The 8,326-nt window shown below is 35.2% G+C and overlaps 1 long non-coding RNA gene across 5 annotated transcripts in view; it reads right to left on the bottom strand.

Annotated features, from left to right (window-relative positions):
* LOC102675966 overlaps window positions 1-8,326 on the bottom strand; it is a 27,703-nt gene continuing 19,377 nt past the window's right edge. For 4 of the 5 annotated variants that reach the window (XR_422616.1, XR_422617.1, XR_004151382.1 and 1 more), the window contains 2 exons: window positions 934-1,634; window positions 1-127 (listed from right to left, as the gene is read on the bottom strand). This is a non-coding gene — a long non-coding RNA (uncharacterized LOC102675966). Of the gene's footprint in view, window positions 128-933; window positions 1,635-7,076; window positions 7,603-8,326 lie in introns of those variants that run through there. The other variant, XR_422618.2, reaches the window with a different exon arrangement.

Here is an 8,326-nt window from a genome sequence, read left to right as displayed (position 1 = left end):
GCCCCGAAGCGACTGCACCAGCCGCTTGGCGCCCGAAGACATTCCACGGAGGTGATCCAGCCTTCCGGTTCTTCGGTGCTTCCTGCCTTCGCCGAATACACCCTTCTACAACCCCGACGACATCCACCTACGATTTTAAATTTGATACATTCTTCAATTGGAAAGATTGGAGATCATCAATCAATGGGAACGAGATATGCGAGACATCGATTGAACTTGTCATCTTCGATGTAATGTAAATCTTTGGAAGTTGTTCAAATAGATGACAGTGTCTTGTTCACACATTGAAATTAATGTGGAAAGTTTGAAATTGTTTTTAAAGATGGATACGAAGATGATCACATTTGCGAAAAAATTGAAGAAAATTGATTCCAATTGATTTCGGGTATAAAAATAATCGATTTATATGTGCCGGATAATGGAATAATTCTTGCCGGTCGATATTTCGATATTTCGGACAATGTGGACAGATGTGAGTCAAGCTCGAAAGGTAAACAAACCAAATCGAAATAAATAACGGATCCGTTGTTATTTCGTACTTTTTATTCGCGCAATGTTTACACGATCTCGTGTTTTTTTCATCATTTTATGCCCATTTACTTTTTTTATCGCGAGCAAATTATTACCCAATTTATCATTGATATTAAACAAGAAGCATGAGTCAATTAAATATTTTAATGCGAAAATCAACTGTACGCGTATTTAATTTTTGTAATTTATATTTCAGTATTCAAATTTTAATTTAATTTTGTTAAATTAATAGCATTCTGTTAATAATATTCAGTAGACTATGAATTAAACTATCGTTAAAATATTTTATTCCATTTTATATGCATATCAGATTATAAGTTACATATTACGGTAGATAAAAATTTAGTTTTCCCAAAATCAATTTAACATCAATAAAGAAATAAATTCAAAATACGATCTCACCGAACAAAGATATCCGTCGTCTCAGTGAGAGTCCACCAACTGGGAGTTATCAGCGAAGATAGACACACGCACACACAACCTCGACCGGTGTCACCGGCCTGAGCGCACGATCACGTTCATGTTCTTTCTTCCTTCCTCCTACGATCGACCTCCTCCCTTTCGCGCGATCAAAGTCGAAACCGAGATCCACCGATCTTAGACAGAGCCACGAAACACGCGTGCACTCAGCAGTCGAGAAACAAAAAAAATTCGTCTTAACGGCATCACACGATTACCACTCGCGATTTGCTCGTCAACGGAAGATCCTTGAGCATGAAACGCGATTTCTCACGAGCCTGGTTAAAAAGATATATCACCGACATGCCACGAGTACGTATCGAGGAAACGCGAGATTGAACAGAATTCGAACGACACGTGCATACACCTATCTCTTCCTTTTCTCTTCTTTCTCTCGCGTTTTATTTCGAACGTTGACTAATCTCGTCGCACTGAAGGAACACACCGTATATACGAGACTCTTTAAGGGACAGCAGCCGTGCAACAAGTGTCTCGGGTCACGGTACTCATGTCACGTGCTTGCTTGCACTCCTTCTTCGACGAGCTCTACGACGAAGCACTCAATGCTCCTCTTTGTCCTTCGCCCTCTCGCCAAAGCGATCACGATTTAACTTCCATCGAAGTAGTGTATAGCGCGATAGTACCTGAAAATAGTAGACGAGAGTTAGTTTGAAGCGTGTTGTTTGTTGAGAGATGGATTTAGAATTGTGAAATTTTATTTGACTTTGAGAATTTATCGATCGATGGTTCTTGGAATAGAAAAAAACTTATATATCTTTTATATTCTGCGTAAAATGAATTATATGATATATGAGATATATTCTTTGCTAATTTTTAGCAATTTCTATTTTAAGCTGTGAATTTATAGCATTTGTTGCCTACAAAAAACGCTTACGTAGCAAAGCAAAGTTTATAAAATTTTTGCAGATTTAGTGAAAATTTTTTTTACATTAGCTAAATAAATATATAAACCACTGTGTAAACCAAATATACTACACTGCGAATATATTATCTGTTCTATTTGATATAATTTATTATAAACAAGTATTTATATTCTCACATTACAATTAAATTAAGATTAGATTAAAATTACAAGACAATTTTTAAAAAAATAATTCGAATTATCAACCATTACGAGTAATTGGAATATTTCTGTGATTTTCTTATACGAATTTAAGATTTGAAAAAATATTACAACAAGTAACAAGTAATGTTACAAATGAAAATAATCCATTCTACCGTTTTTCATCTTTTATCTTGAAATAAAAAAAACAAGTGGAATAGCCAAATGGAATATAAACGAGGGAAATGATATATTATGCAAAAACTTACACAAGTGATATAAGCGAATATAAGTGGATATCTGGTTAAATCGAACAAAAACATATCACTCGCGAAAAGTGAATTTTATACAATAATAAAAGACATTTGATAGCACTGATTTAAGAAGCATAAGCACGAAAAAATATTGTGACAAAACACACGCTGAAACTACCGTTTCAAACTGAAGAAGATCATGGCGTCTGTTTGGTAGCCATCTACAGGCCTTATTCGTTACTATTTCCAACAATTCAGAAGTAAATTCGCAGTAGATAACTGTAGGTAAATAAATGCTATGAAAAATGAAAATTGTAAAATTGTTTAAAATAAATAAAATATAATTTTCGTAATTCAAATATATGTAAAACCACTATATATATTTTTCTTTCTAATATCATATTCACTTCTTATTACTTTTTATTTTTACCAACAAACAAAGAGAACTACTTTAGTCAAAAAAATATATCTCCTAATTACAATATTAATATTTCCTTTGAAAATATGTTTGATTTACACGACACAAATCCCTCGCACACAAATTAGACATGTCGTTTAGAAAGCATCCTATTCCATTTACTTCCAAGCTAAATATCACACGAGACATGTTTAGAAGCGGGCAATGTATCTTGTTCATAATTCGTAAGAGGAAATTTACGCGGTCGGGCTATGTTGCGAAGTCGAGCTATAATAGAGTCCACCGTTTGAGAATTAGATACTCGGTGCGGTGATGAGCGAGTAATGAGACAGGGATTAGAAGAAGCATCAAGGAAATGGCTAATATCAATTATCCGTGACCTGAATTGGATAGAAGGCTCGTGCGCCAGAAAGGTTTGAGACAACGATAAATGACTGGGTGAATGAGTCGTGCGATTTGATATTAACAAAACAAGGGTTTCGATTACCCTTCCCTGAACAGAGATACTCTCACGATGAATTCTAGAGTTACACCCGACGCATTAATAACCCGATCAATTAACTCCGTCTTGAAACTTATTCCCCACAGACAGATTTCCATTAAATTACTTCGGTATCATGCGTAAAGAAGTTCTCAAGTTTCGCGATAAAATTTCGCAACTAGTATTCCACCTGATACGCTCGAGTGTAGTAAGAAAAAAATTTTCAAACGTAGACAGATAGATTCTATATATCAATTGTGTCAAAGACAGAACCACTATTATTCTACAAGTGAACTTTTCAAACGCCAACTCGAGTTATTTTCGAAGCGTTAGTTAGAAGACTCGCCTCTTAGTGTGTGTATTCTACTTAGTATAAAAGTAAAAATTTTTCGCGGAACCATCTCGACGCGAGGATACGAAACGTGACGAGAGGATAAGAGGGGAAGAGAGAATGGACAAGCGCACCAGTGGAGCAGACCAGAACATTCAGCTGTCGCGTTCAGTTGGCTTGACGTATTATTTCCACCTATTATTCTCCCGTTGCCTATAAAAAGGACACTTTGACAGTAGCGATGACACTCGACGATCGTGATACGGGCAAAAGCCCGATATATCGAATTATTTCCCGTGGACAAAGGACGGCGAATATCTCGTCCTGGACAGCGTCCTCGGCAATCGTGGCCGCTTTGTTCCAGTTATTCCTTCCCGCGATAACCGGAATATTCTGGATCTGCTCGCGGAACAGATCGAAGAAATTGGTCGCGAGGAAGAAAAAAAGGTTGAAGTTGAAAATTCAACGAGGCGATAATTATTTCGATTCTTAATTAATTTTTGATATAAATAAATATTCGTTATAAATACATATTTCATATAAATAAATAAATAATCGTTCGAGAACGAAAATGAAAATGAAAAAGAAAATTAAGATTTTTTCGCGTAATATCTTGGGTCGTGAAGAATATCTACTTGGAACGAGCAATGACGATGATCGATCCATCGGTTACGAGATAATACGACAAGCGATCGCATTTCTGTTTCACACTTAACGATGAATACAGGCTCTCGCCATCGTCAGTCTGATTGAGACAAACTCGATGCCGTCCAATTTCGATAAATTAAACGCAATATATATATATATATACGAATGTGCGCACAATTCTAATTGGACGAAACTATAATCGTTTGAATCGTAGAATTCAATTTGTTTAGAAATAAAAATAGAATCTTCTCGAAAAAAGAACGCGTGCTATTTATTGCTGTGTATCAAGCTTGAAAAATTACTTTCTAACTGGTTAAACGATTGTTCGTAATTTATCATCTTTAACATCACGTGTTAGACGATGCGAGAAAAAAACGTCTATTAGACTTGGTGGATGTTCAGACAATGTTGTACACCGGATGAAACATTGAATAAAAAGTTGGAATCATTTTTCAAAAGGCTAACACTTAAAAGCTTCTAATAGTTTCAGCCGCAAGAACACGGCACGTAAAAGCTTCGAGAGTTTTGTTTGCAAGTTTTGCACCGCTTACAAATAGATAACTGTATGTACGCCTTTTTTAGGAATTTTAAGCCTTCTTTCACACCGCGTGAAATACAAATGCAAAAAGATGTTGCGAATTATTCTAAATATACATCGAGAATATTTTTTTGTTTCAAATATAGAAAAAAAAAAAAAAAAGTACAAAAGAAGATTAAAATGTCTGAATACTGATGAACTACTTTTTTTAGACAGTTCTTCGTATTTTGCACACTGCTCCAATGTTAATTTACTGCATTGAATACGGATACGCGCTGCGTATAATTAGAGCGTTACGCATGTCCTTAATTTGAAGAGATGGCTTACAATTCTACACATCGATCTTCCTTAGAATCTCGTATTCGCGTGGGTATATCGAATTACTTCGAGAAACCGAAAGAGATTTCAAGATCGAATTTTTCCTTTTGAATGCTAGATTTAAAGATTATTGATACAAATTTGAATTTAAACATTTTTGCATTTAAGGAAATAATATTTATTTCTATAAGATAATAGATAGTAGTGAATATTATCAAAAAATGAAATAATTTATTAATTACAAATTAATTTACTAATATAATTTTCTTATTTTTCTTCGTGAATTCAAAGAATTATTTTAAGCCCTTTTTATCACGAGGATATAGGGATTTCTATGATATGGAACATTGTTTAATTGAGAATTCATTCATTAGAAAATATTGGCATCTCTACGTTACATTCACGATTATTTGACAATAAATTTTCATTTATTTACGAATATCTCTAATATTTACATTATACTCGTTAAATAAAAATATGACGTAAAATATGAGTTTCATTTATTTAAATTATTCATTGTCTCATAATTTTTAATATTTTCGACGAATAAATAGACGAAAATAATTGAACTATTAAAAAGTAACAAAATAAAAACTTTTCCTATCGTGAAATGTAGAAAATTATATATTTTTCCATTCTGAATCATCTATGGTTTTATAGACGTAATTTAAACCGTTTTAAAACTTGGAAGAAGAATCGTGAACTTATTTATAAGCATTATTTTGCTCGTTGAGCATTGGCAGGAGATAAACTGGCTGAAATGGCATATCCAACGGTTGAATCGTAATGGCGGGAAAAATTTGGACGCGGAGGTTGGAAAGCGAGGTTAATGCGACCACTGAAAATATCCCAATCCACGATTGAGGTTTTGCTTTGCCTCTCTTTTACGACTGGCTTCGATATAGGTATAAACATTGATACGTTGCAGCGTATTCAGTTGAAGTCGTGAAGCGTAGCCAGGATATCCGAGTTAATGGACGACTGGTGGTATACCAATGCGACGTGAAACGATTTAATGAGGCGTCGTTTATACGAATGCAAAAGTTTCGGGCTAGAATCGAACTTACGAAGATCGTTGCTAGCGGTTTCAAAATAGAATAACCTTTGATTGACCTCTGTGGATCAATAACGTGCGCCATTAAAAAGATAAAATCGATAAAAAGAAATATTATAATTTTGCTCCATCGATCAACAGATTCGTTCATATTCTTTTTATATTCTTTGATCAAACGTAAAATTTAAAAAAAGATTTGTCGCCAAAAAATACGTATCTTATTTTTCATCAAATAATTTTTTTTTTTTTCACGCAAACAAGAAATACAGAAAACTATATTATTGAAGCTATTTTTTGTATTCCGATATTTCAATTCGTTATTGATATATAAAAATTCAAAGTTTCTATTGAGACAGTGCAAAGATTAATTAAATGGACTATTTAATAATTTACACTTCTTGAAAATGTCTTTTCAAGATTCGTGCATTTCACTTGTTTTAACTTTAGGATAAGTCAGTAAGACGAGATGCGAGCGAGATGTCCGCGTAGAATTTAAATAGTAAATAAAAATTATCCTTTTCTTTACACGATGATATTTTAAGAACCAGAAGTCGTATGGGAATAAATAAAAATGCGTTTTAAAGAATAAGATTTCGCGCTTCTAATGATCTTTCATTCGTCGATTAAAAGTCACTATTTTCGAAGTTATAGCGGTTTAAAATTTTCCTAATTTTAATAGAATTCAACCGAGTTTTCAGTTGTTTTGAATTTAAGTTATGTCAATAAGACGAGATGCCCGAGTAAGGACTTAGTGAGTAATAATTACCTTTTTCTTTACACGATCATATTTCGAGAACTAGAAGTCGTATCGGAATAAATAAAAATGCGTTTTAAAGAATAAGAATTCACGCTTCTAACGATCTCTCATTCGTCGATTGAAAGTCACTATCTTCGAAGTTATAGCGGTTCAAAATTTTCCTAATTTTAATAGAATTCAATCGAGTTTACGGATACGTTTATTTTCGAAAAAAAAAACATTACTTACTAATTATCGTTAATGCCCAATTTTCGTTGCAAGCATTCGTCTTCCGAGCAACTATCTCCTTAGCTGAACGGAAGCGTTCCGTTCAAATTCTGATGGAACGATGACAAAGGACTTAACGAACCTATCCTCATTGATCGGGAGCCGCAATTTCGGTTGGACGCGTTTCGAAACAGATTCCCGGCCGTTCGATCCGGCGAGGATCACTCTTCATTGTCACAAATATAATCATCGTTCTCCCCCGTGGTATAGCTGTATACGCTCGCTTTGTTACTCCGCGCTTCCATCAAATATGAAGCCATTTCGAGCTTGGATTTCAACACCACCGCCGTGATTCCCCGTAGATTATCCGTGTGCCGCCTATACACACGCGTCTTTGCGCCACATTCACGCGTCGCAATATTCCGTCCATTGGAACGGGGAAAATTATAATTCGAGATCATCGTTTCGTCGTTTACCAATATACATACATACACGAGTCATCCATTACGCGCCGCTTCTCGTCCTCCACTAACGTCAAAGTTACGAGCCCTGTGAATTACATACACCTATATACGTGTTTCGAGAGTTTCGCCTATCGAGAACTTGGAACGAATTAAAGGTAATAAAGTCCCCTCGAATACATAGGCAATTCGATCAACCCTAATTAAATGTGGATATTAGAAGGAAATTGCGGTTCGTTTTGAGGCGAGGCGAGACGAGCGACGGATCGATCTACGAATTGAAAACGTTCCAAAGGTACACGGGAGAAGCTTTTCTCGTCGTGCTTCATTTCTCGTCGAGCAGAACTTTTAGTCAGGGGTTTGATAGATCGGTTAAACGAATTTAATTGCGCTCTCATTCTATTTTTTTTTTTTCTTTATAATAATTTCACTGGTGAAATTGAAACAGATATTTAACGTAATGAAAACAAAAGTTTCGAAATATTTCACGCTGGGTTGAGGGGGGTTAATAATACAGGAATGGGAATTGTCTTGCTCGACGAAATTCCTATTTACACAATGGGAACCTCTTGAACATGAAGCTACGTAACTCTCGTCCAGTAACGTTGTTTAAGGCATTTAGCAACACCAGTGATGCGTCAAGATTTCTCCGAAACTTGTCTAAACTACACGCTCCACGGAGAGTTCCCACGTTCGCTTTAACAGTCTGTACTTGGTTAAGTATTCCATGGGTATATCTCGTTAAGCGATTCGACATTACTCTTCATCGAATATCATCCCGAATATCGATCCGTATCTCATACTCG

Source organism: Apis dorsata, unplaced genomic scaffold (genome assembly GCF_000469605.1).
Source record: "Apis dorsata unplaced genomic scaffold, Apis dorsata 1.3 scaffold_655, whole genome shotgun sequence".
NCBI classification, from domain to species: Eukaryota; Metazoa; Arthropoda; class Insecta; order Hymenoptera; family Apidae; genus Apis; species Apis dorsata.
The sequence above is the reverse complement of the archived record's forward strand: the minus strand, read 5'-3'. Positions and strand labels throughout refer to the sequence as shown.